This window comes from Stenella coeruleoalba, assembly GCF_951394435.1.
Source record: "Stenella coeruleoalba genome assembly, contig: scaffold_88, whole genome shotgun sequence".
Classification (NCBI taxonomy): Eukaryota; Metazoa; Chordata; class Mammalia; order Artiodactyla; family Delphinidae; genus Stenella; species Stenella coeruleoalba.
This window is the reverse complement of record NW_027645889.1, coordinates 840,063-859,090: the sequence shown is the minus strand read 5'-3', so window position 1 is coordinate 859,090 and position 19,028 is coordinate 840,063.

Here is a 19,028-nt window from a genome sequence, read left to right as displayed (position 1 = left end):
ATTCCTGTTCATCTTCCAAAGAAATTGCAAACTGGGCCAAACAGGAGGTTAAAGGGACTGACTCTCCAAGTGGGGAGAATGTTAGTAAAGCATCTGGAATGTTGCACCCGAGTACCAGGGTACGAAAACTGAGACATATTTGAACACGTCTCCCTATCACATGGTTTATCATACTCTGGGTTCCACATGCATGTTTTAGCTGAAGGTAGAATACCTTAAACCTGGATAGTTGAAACCCGTGGAATGGTTACCATGCAATATGACTTCAAAGGGTCTTCATTTGCTCACCGAACCTCTCCAATCCTATCACTGCTGCGTTTATACCCCTGTACACATGCTAGATTCTCTTTCGGAGACATAGCAATCCATAGGTTTTAATATACTTACTAGTTAGGTACATTCTTAGGCGTTTAATATGCGGTGTTGAGTCCATTTCGTTGAGCAAAGAGTAGCTCTTGTCTATTCCATATTTGGCTTAAGGAACTTTATCTGTGCTCATTTCAATCTCTGGTTTTATGCAGCACCCCAACTCACCTTTCCCCTTAAGCAAGCATAAGTTGGTTTTCTAAATTTGAGACCCTGTTCTGTTCTGTAATTTAGTTCCTGTGTAGCCAAGTTTACATTCCGTGTATTACTGATATCTTATGATGTTTCTTTTTCTGTGTGACTTATTTCAGTTAGAATCATCATACCTGAATCCACTCATTATACTGCTACGGGCCTGATGACATAGATTTCATTGCTGAGTGATACTGCATTGTACGTAAGTACCACAAGTTCTTTATCCATTTTTCACTTTCTGTGATATTGAACTTGTACGGTAAACGAGGTTCTTGTAAACGGAGGCGTCCCAAACTTTGGGGTGGCTGTGTCTTTTTGATTTTAATTTCCCTAAGCTATAGGACCATAAGTGGCAGTGCCCTAGGCTCTGTTGCTTTGTTTTTTAGATGTTTCAGGAAACACCATACACTTCTCCTGAGTGTCTGTTGGCAATTTACATCCCGCCCATCAGCATAACAAGGCTCCCAGTTCTCAATGGCCTGATGCCTTTCTGGATTTTACACTTTTTTCAGATGGCCCTTTTGACCGGGGGGAAGTGAGACTTCATTGTAGTGCAGATTTCCTTTGCAAGCCTGCTTGGTTGGCCAAAAAGGGCGTATGCGTTTTTTCCTGAATATATTCAGGAAAAAACGCATACGCCCTTTTTGGCCAAGTGCATCATTGTGGACGTTCTGCCTCTTTTCCTATGCTTTCAATGCAATTCCAGTCTACCTCCTGAAATCGGTTTCTTGCAATTCTGCCCCGCTTTCAAGTCCTCTTGGCAGCCTTACTTCAGTCTATTTTTGGACGATAGCTCTCATTTATAACTCTGCAGGTTTGTGAATTACAGTGCCCCTGAGCTCCTTTCTTCAACTCGCTTTCTTGTGACCTGGCCGCAACACCGCAGGATGGCTTCAGGCCCTAATCTGGTTCCGGCCCGGCATGCTGAGCCTTTGGTTAATTCCTCTTCCTGGTGGGAAATGAGAGTTAAATTTGCCCGTCCAGACACCTCCAGCTAGCCTCTCATTGGTTCTCGCTATTCCTGTTCATCTTCCACAGAAATTGCAAACTGGGCCAAACAGGAGGTTAAAGGGACTGACTCTCCAAGTCGGGAGAGTGTTAGTAAAGCGTCTGGAATGTTGCACCCGAGTACCAGGGGAGGAAAACTGAGACATATTTGAATACGTCTCCCGTTCACATGGTTGATCATACTCTGGGTTCCACATGCATGTTTTAGCTGAAGGAAGAATACCTTAAACTTGGAGAGTTGAGACCCGTGGAATGGGTACCGTGCAATATGACTTCAAAGGGTCTTCATTTGCTCACCGAACCTCTCCAATCCTATCACTGCTGCATTTATGCCCCTGTACACACGCTTGATTCTCTTTTGGAGACATAGCAATCCATAGGTTTTAAGATACTTACTAGTCAGGTACATTCTTATGCGTTTAATATGGGGTGTTGAGTCCATTTCATTGAGCAAGGAGTAGCTCTTGTCTATTCCATATTTGGCTTAAGGAACTTTATCTGTGCTCATTTCAATCTCTGGTTTTATGCAGCACCCCAACTAACCTTTCCCCTTAAGCAAGCATAAGTTGGTTTTCTAAATTTGAGACCCTGTTCTGTTCTGTAATTCAGTTCCTGTGTAGCCAAGTTTACATTCCGTGTATTAGTGATATCTTATGATGTTTCTTTTTCTGTGTGACTTATTTCAGTTAGAATCATCGTACCTGAATCCACTCATTATGCTGCTACGGGCCTGATGACATAGATTTCATTGCTGAGTGATACTGCATTGTACGTAAGTACCACAAGTTCTTTATCCATTTTTCACTTTCTGCGATGTTGAACTTGTACTGTAAACGAGGTTCTTGTAAACAGAGCCGTTCGAAACTTTGGGGTGGCTGTGTCTTTTTGATTTTAAATTCCCTAAGCTATAGGACCATAAGTGGAAGTGCCCTAGGCTCTGTTGCTTTGTTTTTTAGATGTTTCAGGAAACACCATACACTTCTCCCGAGTGGTTGTTGGCAATTTACATCCCGCCCTTCAGCATAACAAGGCTCCCAGTTCTCCATGGCCTGTCCTGCCTTTCTGGATTTTACACTTTTTTCAGATGGCCCTTTTGACCGGGGGGAAGTGAGACTTCATTGTAGTGCAGATTTCCTTTGCAACTTGCTTGGTTGGCCAAAAAGGGCGTATGCGTTTTTTCCTGAATATATTCAGGAAAAAACGCATACGCCCTTTTTGGCCAAGTGCATCATTGTGGACGTTCTGCCTCTTTTCCTATGCTTTCAATGCAATCCCAGTCTACCTCCTGAAATCGGTTTCCTGCAATTCTGCCCCGCTTTCAAGTCCTCTTGGCAGCCTTACTTCAGTCTATTTTTGGACGATAGCTGTCATTTATAACTCTGCAGGTTTGTGAATTACACTGCCCCTGAGCTCCTTTCTTCAACTCGCTTTCTTTTGAGCTGGCCGCCACACCGCAGGATGGCTTCAGGCCCTAATCTGGTTCCGGCACGGCACGCTGAGCCTTTGGTTATTTCCACTTCCTGGTGGGAAATGAGAGTTAAATTTGCCCGTCCAGACACCTCCAGCTAGCCTCTCATTGGTTCTCGCTATTCCTGTTCATCTTCCGCAGAAATTGCAAACTGGGCCAAACAGGAGGTTAAAGGCGCTGACTTTCCAAGTGGGGAGAGTGTTAGTAAAGCGTCTGGAATGTTGCACCCTAGTACCAGGGGAGGAAAACTGAGACATATTTGAACACGTCTCCCATTCACATGGTTGATCATACTTGGGTTCCACATGCATGTTTTAGCTGAAGGAAGAATACCTAAAACCTGGGTAGTTGAAACCCGTGGAATGGGTACCATGCAATATGACTTCAAAGGGTCTTCATTTGCTCACCGAACCTCTCCAATCCTATCACTGCTGCGTTTATGCCCCTGTACACATGCTTGATTCTCTTTCGGAGACATAGCAATCCATAGGTTTTAAGATACTTACTAGTTAGGTACATTCTTAGGCGTTTAATATGCGGTGTTGAGTCCATTTCGTTGAGCAAAGAGTAGCTCTTGTCTATTCCATATTTGGCTTAAGGAACTTTATCTGTGCTCATTTCAATCTCTGGTTTTATGCAGCACCCCAACTCACCTTTCCCCTTAAGCAAGCATAAGTTGGTTTTCTAAATTTGAGACACTGTTCTGTTCTGTAATTTAGTTCCTGTGTAGCCAAGTTTACATTCCGTGTATTACTGATATCTTATGATGTTTCTTTTTCTGTGTGACTTATTTCAGTTAGAATCATCATACCTGAATCCACTCATTGTGCTGCTAAGGGCCTGATGACACAGATTTCATTGCTGAGTGATATTGCTTTGTAAGTAAATACCACAACTTCTTTATCCATTTTTCACTTTCTGCGATGTTGAACTTGTACTGTAAACGAGGTTCTTGTAAACAGAGCCGTTCCAAACTTTGGGGTGGCTGTGTCTTTTTGATTTTAATTTCCCTAAGCTATAGGACCATAAGTGGAAGTGCCCTAGGTTCTGTTGCTTTGTTTTTTAGATGTTTCAGGAAACACCATACACTTCTCCCGAGTGGTTGTTGGCAATTTACATCCCGCCCATCAGCATAACAAGGCTCCCAGTTCTCCATGGCCTGTCCTGCCTTTCTGGATTTTACCCTTTTTTCAGATGGCCCTTTTGACCGGGGGGAAGTGAGACTTCATTGTAGTGCAGATTTCCTTTGCAAGCTTGCTTGGTTGGCCAAAAAGGGCGTATGCGTTTTTTCCTGAATATATTCAGGAAAAAACGCATACGCCCTTTTTGGCCAAGTGCATCATTGTGGACGTTCTGCCTCTTTTCCTATGCTTTCAATGCAATTCCAGTCTACCTCCTGAAATCGGTTTCCTGCAATTCTGCCCCGCTTTCAAGTCCTCTTGGCAGCCTTACTTCAGTCTATTTTTGGACGATAGCTGTCATTTATAACTCTGCAGGTTTGTGAATTACACTGCCCCTGAGCTCCTTTCTTCAACTCGCTTTCTTGTGACCTGGCCGCAACACCGCAGGATGGCTTCAGGCCCTAATCTGGTTCCGGCACGGCATGCTGAGCCTTTGGTTATTTCCTCTTCCTGGTGGGAAATGAGAGTTAAATTTGCCCGTCCAGACACCTCCAGCTAGTCTCTCATTGGTTCTCACTATTCCTGTTCATCTTCCAAGAAATTGCAAACTGGGCCAAACAGGAGGTTAAAGGCGCTGACTCTCCAAGTGGGGAGAGTGTTAGTAAAGCGTCTGGAATGTTGCACCCGAGTACCAGGGGAGGAAAACTGAGACATATTTGAACACGTCTCCCGTTCACATGGTTGATCATACTTGGGTTCCACATGCATCTTTTAGCTGAAGGAAGAATACCTAAAACCTGGCTAGTTGAAACCCGTGGAATGGGTACCATGCAATATGACTTCAAAGGGTCTTCATTTGCTCACCGAACCTCTCCAATCCTATCACTGCTGCGTTTATGCCCCTGTACACATGCTTGATTCTCTTTCGGAGACATAGCAATCCATAGGTTTTAAGATACTTACTAGTCAGGTACATTCTTAGGCGTTTAATATGCGGTGTTGAGTCCATTTCATTGAGCAAGGAGTAGCTCTTGTCTATTCCATATTTGGCTTAAGGAACTTTATCTGTGCTCATTTCAATCTCTGGTTTTATGCAGCACCCCAACTCACCTTTCCCCTTAAGCAAGCATAAGTTGGTTTTCTAAATTTAAGACCCTGTTCTGTTCTGTAATTCAGTTCCTGTGTAGCCAAGTTTACATTCCGTGTATTACAGATATCTTATGATGTTTCTTTTTCTGTGTGACTTATTTCAGTTAGAATCATCATACCTGAATCCACTCATTGTGCTGCTAAGGGCCTGATGACACAGATTTCATTGCTGAGTGATATTGCTTTGTAAGTAAATACCACAACTTCTTTATCCATTTTTCAATTTCTGCGATGTTGAACTTGTACTGTAAACGAGGTTCTTGTAAACAGAGGCGTCCCAAACTTTGGGGTGGCTGTGTCTTTTTGATTTTAATTTCCCTAAGCTATAGGACCATAAGTGGCAGTGCCCTAGGCTCTGTTGCTTTGTTTTTTAGATGTTTCAGGAAACACCATACACTTCTCCTGAGTGTCTGTTGGCAATTTACATCCCGCCCATCAGCATAACAAGGCTCCCAGTTCTCAATGGCCTGATGCCTTTCTGGATTTTACACTTTTTTCAGATGGCCCTTTTGACCGGGGGGAAGTGAGACTTCATTGTAGTGCAGATTTCCTTTGCAAGCCTGCTTGGTTGGCCAAAAAGGGCGTATGCGTTTTTTCCTGAATATATTCAGGAAAAAACACATACGCCCTTTTTGGCCAAGTGCATCATTGTGGACGTTCTGCCTCTTTTCCTATGCTTTCAATGCAATTCCAGTCTACCTCCTGAAATCGGTTTCTTGCAATTCTGCCCCGCTTTCAAGTCCTCTTGGCAGCCTTACTTCAGTCTATTTTTGGACGATAGCTCTCATTTATAACTCTGCAGGTTTGTGAATTACAGTGCCCCTGAGCTCCTTTCTTCAACTCGCTTTCTTGTGACCTGGCCGCAACACCGCAGGATGGCTTCAGGCCCTAATCTGGTTCCGGCCCGGCATGCAGAGCCTTTGGTTAATTCCTCTTCCTGGTGGGAAATGAGAGTTAAATTTGCCCGTCCAGACACCTCCAGCTAGCCTCTCATTGGTTCTCGCTATTCCTGTTCATCTTCCACAGAAATTGCAAACTGGGCCAAACAGGAGGTTAAAGGGACTGACTCTCCAAGTCGGGAGAGTGTTAGTAAAGCGTCTGGAATGTTGCACCCGAGTACCAGGGGAGGAAAACTGAGACATATTTGAATACGTCTCCCGTTCACATGGTTGATCATACTCTGGGTTCCACATGCATGTTTTAGCTGAAGGAAGAATACCTTAAACCTGGAGAGTTGAGACCCGTGGAATGGGTACCGTGCAATATGACTTCAAAGGGTCTTCATTTGCTCACCGAACCTCTCCAATCCTATCACTGCTGCATTTATGCCCCTGTACACACGCTTGATTCTCTTTTGGAGACATAGCAATCCATAGGTTTTAAGATACTTACTAGTCAGGTACATTCTTAGGCGTTTAATATGGGGTGTTGAGTCCATTTCATTGAGCAAGGAGTAGCTCTTGTCTATTCCATATTTGGCTTAAGGAACTTTATCTGTGCTCATTTCAATCTCTGGTTTTATGCAGCACCCCAACTTACCTTTCCCCTTAAGCAAGCATAAGTTGGTTTTCTAAATTTGAGACCCTGTTCTGTTCTGTAATTCAGTTCCTGTGTAGCCAAGTTTACATTCCGTGTATTACTGATATCTTATGATGTTTCTTTTTCTGTGTGACTTATTTCAGTTAGAATCATCATACCTGAATCCACTCATTGTGCTGCTAAGGGCCTGATGACACAGATTTCATTGCTGAGTGATATTGCTTTGTAAGTAAATACCACAACTTCTTTATCCATTTTTCACGTTCTGCGATGTTGAACTTGTACTGTAAACGAGGTTCTTGTAAACAGAGCCGATCCAAACTTTGGGGTGGCTGTGTCTTTTTGATTTTAATTTCCCTAAGCTATAGGACCATAAGTGGAAGTGCCCTAGGTTCTGTTGCTTTGTTTTTTAGATGTTTCAGGAAACACCATACACTTCTCCCGAGTGGTTGTTGGCAATTTACATCCCGCCCATCAGCATAACAAGGCTCCCAGTTCTCCATGGCCTGTCCTGCCTTTCTGGATTTTACCCTTTTTTAAGATGGCCCTTTTGACCGGGGGGAAGTGAGACTTCATTGTAGTGCAGATTTCCTTTGCAAGCTTGCTTGGTTGGCCAAAAAGGGCGTATGCGTTTTTTCCTGAATATATTCAGGAAAAAACGCATACGCCCTTTTTGGCCAAGTGCATCATTGTGGACGTTCTGCCTCTTTTCCTATGCTTTCAGTGCAATTCCAGTCTACCTCCTGAAATCGGTTTTCTGCAATTCTGCCCCGCTTTCAAGTCCTCTTGGCAGCCTTACTTCAGTCTATTTTTGGACGATAGCTGTCATTTATAACTCTGCAGGTTTGTGAATTACAGTGCCCCTGAGCTCCTTTCTTCAACTCGCTTTCTTTTGAGCTGGCCGCAACACCGCAGGATGGCTTCAGGCCCTAATCTGGTTCCGGTACGGCACGCTGAGCCTTTGGTTATTTCCTCTTCCTGGTGGGAAATGAGAGTTAAATTTGCCCGTCCAGACACCTCCAGCTAGTCTCTCATTGGTTCTCGCTATTCCTGTTCATCTTCCGCAGAAATTGCAAACTGGGCCAAACCGGGGATTAAAGGGACTGACTCTCCAAGTGGGGAGAGTGTTAGTAAAGCGTCTGGAATGTTGCACCCGAGTACCAGGGGAGGAAAACTGAGACATATTTGAACACGTCTCCCGTTCACATGGTTGATCATACTTGGGTTCCACATGCATCTTTTAGCTGAAGGAAGAATACCTAAAACCTGGCTAGTTGAAACCCGTGGAATGGGTACCATGCAATATGACTTCAAAGGGTCTTCATTTGCTCACCGAACCTCTCCAATCCTATCACTGCTGCGTTTATGCCCCTGTACACATGCTTGATTCTCTTTCGGAGACATAGCAATCCATAGGTTTTAAGATACTTACTAGTCAGGTACATTCTTAGGCGTTTAATATGCGGTGTTGAGTCCATTTCATTGAGCAAGGAGTAGCTCTTGTCTATTCCATATTTGGCTTAAGGAACTTTATCTGTGCTCATTTCAATCTCTGGTTTTATGCAGCACCCCAACTCACCTTTCCCCTTAAGCAAGCATAAGTTGGTTTTCTAAATTTAAGACCCTGTTCTGTTCTGTAATTCAGTTCCTGTGTAGCCAAGTTTACATTCCGTGTATTACAGATATCTTATGATGTTTCTTTTTCTGTGTGACTTATTTCAGTTAGAATCATCATACCTGAATCCACTCATTGTGCTGCTAAGGGCCTGATGACACAGATTTCATTGCTGAGTGATATTGCTTTGTAAGTAAATACCACAACTTCTTTATCCATTTTTCAATTTCTGCGATGTTGAACTTGTACTGTAAACGAGGTTCTTGTAAACAGAGGCGTCCCAAACTTTGGGGTGGCTGTGTCTTTTTGATTTTAATTTCCCTAAGCTATAGGACCATAAGTGGCAGTGCCCTAGGCTCTGTTGCTTTGTTTTTTAGATGTTTCAGGAAACACCATACACTTCTCCTGAGTGTCTGTTGGCAATTTACATCCCGCCCATCAGCATAACAAGGCTCCCAGTTCTCAATGGCCTGATGCCTTTCTGGATTTTACACTTTTTTCAGATGGCCCTTTTGACCGGGGGGAAGTGAGACTTCATTGTAGTGCAGATTTCCTTTGCAAGCCTGCTTGGTTGGCCAAAAAGGGCGTATGCGTTTTTTCCTGAATATATTCAGGAAAAAACACATACGCCCTTTTTGGCCAAGTGCATCATTGTGGACGTTCTGCCTCTTTTCCTATGCTTTCAATGCAAATCCAGTCTACCTCCTGAAATCGGTTTCTTGCAATTCTGCCCCGCTTTCAAGTCCTCTTGGCAGCCTTACTTCAGTCTATTTTTGGACGATAGCTCTCATTTATAACTCTGCAGGTTTGTGAATTACAGTGCCCCTGAGCTCCTTTCTTCAACTCGCTTTCTTGTGACCTGGCCGCAACACCGCAGGATGGCTTCAGGCCCTAATCTGGTTCCGGCCCGGCATGCAGAGCCTTTGGTTAATTCCTCTTCCTGGTGGGAAATGAGAGTTAAATTTGCCCGTCCAGACACCTCCAGCTAGCCTCTCATTGGTTCTCGCTATTCCTGTTCATCTTCCACAGAAATTGCAAACTGGGCCAAACAGGAGGTTAAAGGGACTGACTCTCCAAGTCGGGAGAGTGTTAGTAAAGCGTCTGGAATGTTGCACCCGAGTACCAGGGGAGGAAAACTGAGACATATTTGAATACGTCTCCCGTTCACATGGTTGATCATACTCTGGGTTCCACATGCATGTTTTAGCTGAAGGAAGAATACCTTAAACCTGGAGAGTTGAGACCCGTGGAATGGGTACCGTGCAATATGACTTCAAAGGGTCTTCATTTGCTCACCGAACCTCTCCAATCCTATCACTGCTGCATTTATGCCCCTGTACACACGCTTGATTCTCTTTTGGAGACATAGCAATCCATAGGTTTTAAGATACTTACTAGTCAGGTACATTCTTAGGCGTTTAATATGGGGTGTTGAGTCCATTTCATTGAGCAAGGAGTAGCTCTTGTCTATTCCATATTTGGCTTAAGGAACTTTATCTGTGCTCATTTCAATCTCTGGTTTTATGCAGCACCCCAACTTACCTTTCCCCTTAAGCAAGCATAAGTTGGTTTTCTAAATTTGAGACCCTGTTCTGTTCTGTAATTCAGTTCCTGTGTAGCCAAGTTTACATTCCGTGTATTACTGATATCTTATGATGTTTCTTTTTCTGTGTGACTTATTTCAGTTAGAATCATCATACCTGAATCCACTCATTGTGCTGCTAAGGGCCTGATGACACAGATTTCATTGCTGAGTGATATTGCTTTGTAAGTAAATACCACAACTTCTTTATCCATTTTTCACGTTCTGCGATGTTGAACTTGTACTGTAAACGAGGTTCTTGTAAACAGAGCCGATCCAAACTTTGGGGTGGCTGTGTCTTTTTGATTTTAATTTCCCTAAGCTATAGGACCATAAGTGGAAGTGCCCTAGGTTCTGTTGCTTTGTTTTTTAGATGTTTCAGGAAACACCATACACTTCTCCCGAGTGGTTGTTGGCAATTTACATCCCGCCCATCAGCATAACAAGGCTCCCAGTTCTCCATGGCCTGTCCTGCCTTTCTGGATTTTACCCTTTTTTAAGATGGCCCTTTTGACCGGGGGGAAGTGAGACTTCATTGTAGTGCAGATTTCCTTTGCAAGCTTGCTTGGTTGGCCAAAAAGGGCGTATGCGTTTTTTCCTGAATATATTCAGGAAAAAACGCATACGCCCTTTTTGGCCAAGTGCATCATTGTGGACGTTCTGCCTCTTTTCCTATGCTTTCAGTGCAATTCCAGTCTACCTCCTGAAATCGGTTTTCTGCAATTCTGCCCCGCTTTCAAGTCCTCTTGGCAGCCTTACTTCAGTCTATTTTTGGACGATAGCTGTCATTTATAACTCTGCAGGTTTGTGAATTACAGTGCCCCTGAGCTCCTTTCTTCAACTCGCTTTCTTTTGAGCTGGCCGCAACACCGCAGGATGGCTTCAGGCCCTAATCTGGTTCCGGTACGGCACGCTGAGCCTTTGGTTATTTCCTCTTCCTGGTGGGAAATGAGAGTTAAATTTGCCCGTCCAGACACCTCCAGCTAGTCTCTCATTGGTTCTCGCTATTCCTGTTCATCTTCCGCAGAAATTGCAAACTGGGCCAAACCGGGGATTAAAGGGACTGACTCTCCAAGTCGGGAGAGTGTTAGTAAAGCGTCTGGAATGTTGCACCCGAGTACCAGGGTACGAAAACTGAGACATATTTGAACACGTCTCCCAATCACATGGTTGATCATACTCTAGGTTCCACATGCATGTTTTAGCTGAAGGAAGAATACCTTAAACCTGGGTATTTGAAACCCGTGTAATGGGTACCATGCAATATGACTTCAAAGGGTCTTCATTTGCTCACCGAACCTCTCCAATTCTATCACTGCTGCGTTTATGCCCCTGTACACATGCTTGATTCTCTTTCGGAGACATAGCAATCTATAGGTTTTATGATACTTACTAGTCAGGTACATTCTTAGGCGTTTAATATGCGGTGTTGAGTCCATTTCGTTGAGCAAGGAGTAGCTCTTGTCTATTCCATATTTGGCTTAAGGAACTTTATCTGTGCTCATTTCAATCTCTGGTTTTATGCAGCACCCCAACTCACCTTTCCCCTTAAGCAAGCATAAGTTGGTTTTCTAAATTTGAGACCCTGTTCTGTTTTGGAATGCAGTTCCTATGTAGCCAAGTTTACATTCCGTGTATTAGTGATAACTTATGATGTTTCTTTTTCTGTGTGACTTATTTCAGTTAGAATCATCGTACCTGAATCCACTCATTATGCTGCTACGGGCCTGATGACATAGATTTCATTGCTGAGTGATACTGCATTGTACGTAAGTACCACAAGTTCTTTATCCATTTTTCACTTTCTGTGATATTGCACTTGTACTGTAAACGAGGTTCTTGTAAACAGAGGCGTCCCAAACTTTGGGGTGGCTGTGTCTTTTTGATTTTAATTTCCCGAAGCTATAGGACCATAAGTGGAAGTGCCCTAGGCTCTGTTGCTTTGTTTTTTAGATGTTTCAGGAAACACCATACACTTCTCCTGAGTGTCTGTTGGCAATTTACATCCCGCCCATCAGCATAACAAGGCTCCCAGTTCTCAATGCCTGTTGCCTTTCTGGATTTTACACTTTTTTCAGATGGCCCTTTTGACCGGGGGGAAGTGAGACTTCATTGTAGTGCAGATTTCCTTTGCAAGCTTGCTTGGTTGGCCAAAAAGGGCGTATGCGTTTTTTCCTGAATATATTCAGGAAAAAACGCATACGCCCTTTTTGGCCAAGTGCATCATTGTGGACGTTCTGCCTCTTTTCCTATGCTTTCAATGCAATTCCAGTCTACCTCCTGAAATGCGTTTCCTGCAATTCTGCCTCGCTTTCAAGTCCTCTTGGCAGCCTTACTTCAGTCTATTTTTGGACGATAGCTGTCATTTATAACTCTGCAGGTTTGTGAATTCCAGTGCCCCTGAGCTCCTTTCTTCAACTCGCTTTCTTGTGACCTGGCCGCAACACGGCAGGATGTCTTCAGGCCCTAATCTGGTTCTGGCACGGCACGCTGAGCCTTTGGTTAATTCCTCTTCCTGGTGGGAAATGAGAGTTAAATTTGCCCATCCACACACCTCCATCTAGTCTTGCATTGGTTCTCGCTATTCCTGTTCATCTTCCACAGAAATTGCAAACTGGGCCAAACAGGAGGTTAAAGGGACTGACTCTCCAAGTCGGGAGAGTGTTAGTAAAGCGTCTGGAATGTTGCACCCGAGTACCAGGGTACGAAAACTGAGACATATTTGAACACGTCTCCCGTTCACATGTTTCATCATACTTGGGTTCCACATGCATGTTTTAGCTGAAGGAAGAATACCTTAAACCTGGAGAGTTAAGACCCGTGTAATGGGTATCATGCAATATGACTTCAAAGGGTCTTCATTTGCTCACCGAACCTCTCCAATCCTATCACTGCTGCGTTTATGCCCCTGTACACATGCTTGATTCTCTTTCGGAGACATAGCAATCCTTAGGTTTTAAGATACTTACTAGTCAGGTACATTCTTAGGCGTTTAATATGCGGTGTTGAGTCCATTTCGTTGAGCAAGGAGTAGCTCCTGTCTATTCCATATTTGGCTTAAGGAACTTTATCTGTGCTCATTTCAATCTCTGGTTTTGTGCAGCACCCCAACTCACCTTTACCCTTAAGCAAGCATAAGTTGGTTTTCTAAATTTGAGACCCTGTTCTGTTCTGTAATTCAGTTCCTGTGTAGCCAAGTTTACATTCCGTGTATTACTGATATCTTATGATGTTTCTTTTTCTGTGTGACTTATTTCAGTTAGAATCATCATACCTGAATCCACTCATTGTGCTGCTAAGGGCCTGATGACACAGATTTCATTGCTGAGTGATATTGCTTTGTAAGTGAATACCACAATTTCTTTATCCATTTTTCACTTTCTGCGATGTTGAACTTGTACTGTAAACGAGGTTCTTGTAAACAGAGCCGTTCCAAACTTTGGGGTGGCTGTGTCTTTTTGATTTTAATTTCCCTAAGCTATAGGGCCATAAGTGGAAGTGCCCTAGGCTCTGTTGCTTTGTTTTTTAGATGTTTCAGGAAACACCATACACTTCTCCCGAGTGGTTGTTGGCAATTTACATCCCGCCCATCAGCATAACAAGGCTCCCAGTTCTCCATGGCCTGTCCTGCCTTTCTGGATTTTACACTTTTTTCAGATGGCCCTTTTGACCGGGGGGAAGTGAGACTTCATTGTAGTGCAGATTTCCTTTGCAAGCTTGCTTGGTTGGCCAAAAAGGGCGTATGCGTTTTTTCCTGAATATATTCAGGAAAAAACGCATACGCCCTTTTTGGCCAAGTGCATCATTGTGGACGTTCTGCCTCTTTTCCTATGCTTTCAATGCAATTCCAGTCTACCTCCTGAAATCGGTTTCCTGCAATTCTGCCCCGCTTTCAAGTCCTCTTGGCAGCCTTACTTCAGTCTATTTTTGGACGATAGCTGTCATTTATAACTCTGCAGGTTTGTGAATTACAGTGCCCCTGAGCTCCTTTCTTCAACTCGCTTTCTTGTGACCTGGCCGCAACACCGCAGGATGGCTTCAGGCCCTAATCTGGTTCCGGCCTGGCATGCTGAGCCTTTGGTTAATTCCTCTTCCTGGTGGGAAATGAGAGTTAAATTTGCCCGTCCAGACACCTCCAGCTAGCCTCTCATTGGTTCTCGCTATTCCTGTTCATCTTCCGCAGAAATTGCAAACTGGGCCAAACAGGAGGTTAAAGGGACTGACTCTCCAAGTCGGGAGAGTGTTAGTAAAGCGTCTGGAATGTTGCACCCGAGTACCAGGGTAGGAAAACTGAGACATATTTAAACACGTCTCCCGTTCACATGGTTGATCATACTCTGGGTTCCACATGAATGTTTTAGCTGAAGGAAGAATACCTTAAACCTGCAGAGTTGAGACGCGTGGAATGGGTACCATGCAATATGACTTCAAAGGGTCTTCATTTGCTCACCGAACCTCTCCAATCCTATCACTGCTGCGTTTATGCCCCTGTACACACGCTTGATTCTCTTTTGGAGACATAGCAATCCATAGGTTTTAAGATACTTACTAGTCAGGTACATTCTTAGGCGTTTAATATGCGGTGTTGAGTCCATTTCGTTGAGCAAGGAGTAGCTCTTGTCTATTCCATATTTGGCTTAAGGAACTTTATCTGTGCTCATTTCAATCTCTGGTTTTATGCAGCACCCCAACTCACCTTTCCCCTTAAGCAAGCATAAGTTGGTTTTCTAAATTTGAGACCCTGTTCTGTTCTGTAATTCAGTTCCTGTGTAGCCAAGTTTACATTCCGTGTATTAGTGATATCTTATGATGTTTCTTTTTCTGTGTGACTTATTTCAGTTAGAATCATCGTACCTGAATCCACTCATTATGCTGCCACGGGCCTGATGACATAGATTTCATTGCTGAGTGATACTGCATTGTACGTAAGTACCACAAGTTCTTTATCCATTTTTCACTTTCTGTGATATTGAACTTGTACGGTAAACGAGGTTCTTGTAAACGGAGGCGTCCCAAACTTTGGGGTGGCTGTGTCTTTTTGATTTTAATTTCCCTAAGCTATAGGACCATAAGTGGAAGTGCCCTAGGCTCTGTTGCTTTGTTTTTTAGATGTTTCAGGAAACACCATACACTTCTCCCGAGTGTCTGTTGGCAATTTACATCCCGCCCATCAGCATAACAAGGCTCCCAGTTCTCCATGGCCTGTCCTGCCTTTCTGGATTTTACACTTTTTTCAGATGGCCCTTTTGACCGGGGGGAAGTGAGACTTCATTGTAGTGCAGATTTCCTTTGCAAGCTTGCTTGGTTGGCCAAAAAGGGCGTATGCGTTTTTTCCTGAATATATTCAGGAAAAAACGCATACGCCCTTTTTGGCCAAGTGCATCATTGTGGACGTTCTGCCTCTTTTCCTATGCTTTCAATGCAATTCCAGTCTACCTCCTGAAATCGGTTTCCTGCAATTCTGCCCCGCTTTCAAGTCCTCTTGGCAGCCTTACTTCAGTCTATTTTTGGACGATAGCTGTCATTTATAGCTCTGCAGGTTTGTGAATTACAGTGACCCTGAGCTCCTTTCTTCAACTCGCTTTCTTGTGACCTGGCCACAACACCGCAGGATGGCTTCAGGCCCTAATCTGGTTCCGGCACGACACGCTGAGCCTTTGGTTATTTCCTCTTCCTGGTGGGAAATGAGAGTTAAATTTGCCCGTCCAGACACCTCCAGCTAGTCTCTCATTGGTTCTCGCTATTCCTGTTCATCTTCCGCAGAAATTGCAAACTGGGCCAAACAGGAGGTTAAAGGGACTGACTCTCCAAATCGGGAGAGTGTTAGTAAAGCGTCTGGAATGTTGCACCCGAGTACCAGGGTACGAAAACTGAGACATATTTGAACACGTCTCCCGATCACATGGTTGATCATACTGTAGGTTCCATATGCATGTTTTAGCTGAAGGGAGAATACCTTAAACCTGGGTAGTTGAAACCCGTGGAATGGGTACCATGCAATATGACTTCAAAGGGTCTTCATTTGCTCACGAACCTCTCCAATCCTATCACTGCTGCGTTTATGCCCCTGTACACATGCTTGATTCTCTTTCGGAGACATAGCAATCCATAGGTTTTAAGATACTTACTAGTCAGGTACATTCTTAGGCGTTTAATATGCGGTGTTGAGTCCATTTCGTTGAGCAAGGAGTAGCTCTTGTCTATTCCATATTTGGCTTAAGGAACTTTATCTGTGCTCATTTCAATCTCTGGTTTTATGCAGCACCCCAACTCACCTTTACCCTTAAGCAAGCATAAGTTGGTTTTCTAAATTTGAGACCCTGTTCTGTTCTGTAATTCAGTTCCTGTGTAGCCAAGTTTACATTCCGTGTATTACTGATATCTTATGATGTTTCTTTTTCTGTGTGACTTATTTCAGTTAGAATCATCATACCTGAATCCACTCATTGTGCTGCTAAGGGCCTGATGACATAGATTTCATTGCTGAGTGATATTGCTTTGTAAGTAAATACCACAACTTCTTTATCCATTTTTCACTTTCTGCGATGTTGAACTTGTACTGTAAATGAGGTTCTTGTAAACAGAGGCGTCCCAAACTTTGGGGTGGCTGTGTCTTTTTTATTTTAATTTCCCTAAGCTATAGGACCATAAGTGGCAGTGCCCTAGGCTCTGTTGCTTTGTTTTTTAGATGTTTCAGGAAACACCATACACTTCTCCTGTGTGTCTGTTGGTAATTTACACCCCCCCCATCAGCATAACAAGGCTCCCAGTTCTCCATGGCCTGTCCTGCCTTTCTGGATTTTACACTTTTTTCAGATGGCCCTTTTGACCGGGGGGAAGTGAGACTTCATTGTAGTGCAGATTTCCTTTGCAAGCTTGCTTGGTTGGCCAAAAAGGGCGTATGCGTTTTTTCCTGAATATATTCAGGAAAAAACGCATACGCCCTTTTTGGCCAAGTGCATCATTGTGGACGTTCTGCCTCTTTTCCTATGCTTTCAATGCAATTCCAGTCTACCTCCTGAAATCGGTTTCCTGCAATTCTGCCCCGCTTTCAAGTCCTCTTGGCAGCCTTACTTCAGTCTATTTTTGGACGATAGCTGTCATTTATAACTCTGCAGGTTTGTGAATTACAGTGCCCCTGACCTCCTTTCTTCAACTCGCTTTCTTGTGACCTGGCCGCAACACCGCAGGATGGCTTCAGGCCCTAATCTGGTTCTGGCACGGCACGTTGAGCCTTTGGTTAATTCCTCTTCCTGGTGGGAAATGAGAGTTAAATTTGCCCATCCAGACACCTCCAGCTAGTCTCTCATTGGTTCTCGCTATTCCTGTTCATCTTCCACAGAAATTGCAAACTGGGCCAAACAGGAGGTTAAAGGGAATGACTCTCCAAGTCGGGAGAGTGTTAGTAAAGCGTCTGGAATGTTGCACCCGAGTACCAGGGTACGAAAACTGAGACATATTTGAACACGTCTCCCGATCACATGGTTGATCATACTCTGGGTTCCACATGCATGTTTTAGCTGAAGGAAGAATACCTAAAACCTGGGTAGTTGAAACCCGTGGAATGGGTACCATGCAATATGACTTCAAAGGGTCTTCATTTGCTCACCGAACATCTCCAATCCTATCACTGCTGCGTTTATGCCCCTGTACACATGCTTGATTCTCTTTCGGAGACATAGCAATCCATAGGTTTTAAGATACTTACTAGTCAGGTACATTCTTAGGCGTTTAATATGCGGTGTTGAGTCCATTTCGTTGAGCAAGGAGTAGCTCTTGTCTATTCCATATTTGGCTTAAGGAAATTTATTTGTGCTCATTTCAATCTCTGGTTTTATGCAGCACCCCAACTCACCTTTCCCCTTAAGCAAGCATAAGTTGGTTTTCTAAATTTGAGAACCTGTTCTGTTCTGTAATTCAGTTCCTGTGTAGCCAAGTTTACATTCCGTGTATTACTGATATCTTATGATGTTTCTTTTTCTGTGTGACTTATTTCAGTTAGAATCATCGTACCTGAATCCACTCATGATGCTGCTACGGGCCTGATGACATAGATTTCATTGCTGAGTGATACTGCATTGTACGTAAGTACCACAAGTTCTTTATCCATTTTTCACTTTCTGTGATATTGAACTTGTACGGTAAACGAGGTTCTTGTAAACAGAGGCGTCCCAAACTTTGGGGTGGCTGTGTCTTTTTGATTTTAATTTCCCTAAGCTATAGGACCATAAGTGGAAGTGCCCTAGGCTCTGTTGCTTTGTTTTTTAGATGTTTCAGGAAACACCATACACTTCTCCCGAGTGTCTGTTGGCAATTTACATCCCGCCCATCAGCATAACAAGGCTCCCAGTTCTCCATGGCCTGTCCTGCCTTTCTGGATTTTACACTTTTTTCAGATGGCCCTTTTGACCTTGGGGAAGTGAGACTTCATTGTAGTGCAGATTTCCTTTGCAAGTTTGCTTGGTTGGCCAAAAAGGGCGTATGCGTTTTTTCCTGAATATATTCAGGAAAAAACGCATACGCCCTTTTTGGCCAAGTGCATCATTGTGGACGTTCTGCCTCTTTTCCTATGCTTTCAATGCAATTCCAGTCTACCTCCTGAAATCGGTTTCCTGCAATTCTGCCCCGCTTTCAAGTCCTCTTGGCAGCCTTACTTCAGTCTATTTTTGGACGATAGCTGTCATTTATAACTCTGCAGGTTTGTGAATTACAGTGACCCTGAGCTCCTTTCTTCAACTCGCTTTCTTGTGACCTGGCCGCAACACCGCAGGATGGCTTCAGGCCCTAATCTGGTTCCGGCCCGGCATGCTGAGCCTTTGGTTAATTCCTCTTCCTGGTGGGAAATGAGAGTTAAATTTGCCCGTCCAGACACCTGCAGCTAGCCTCTCATTGGTTCTCGCTATTCCTGTTCATCTTCCGCAGAAATTGCAAACTGGGCCAAACAGGAGGTTAAAGGCGCTGACTCTCCAAGTGGGGAGAGTGTTA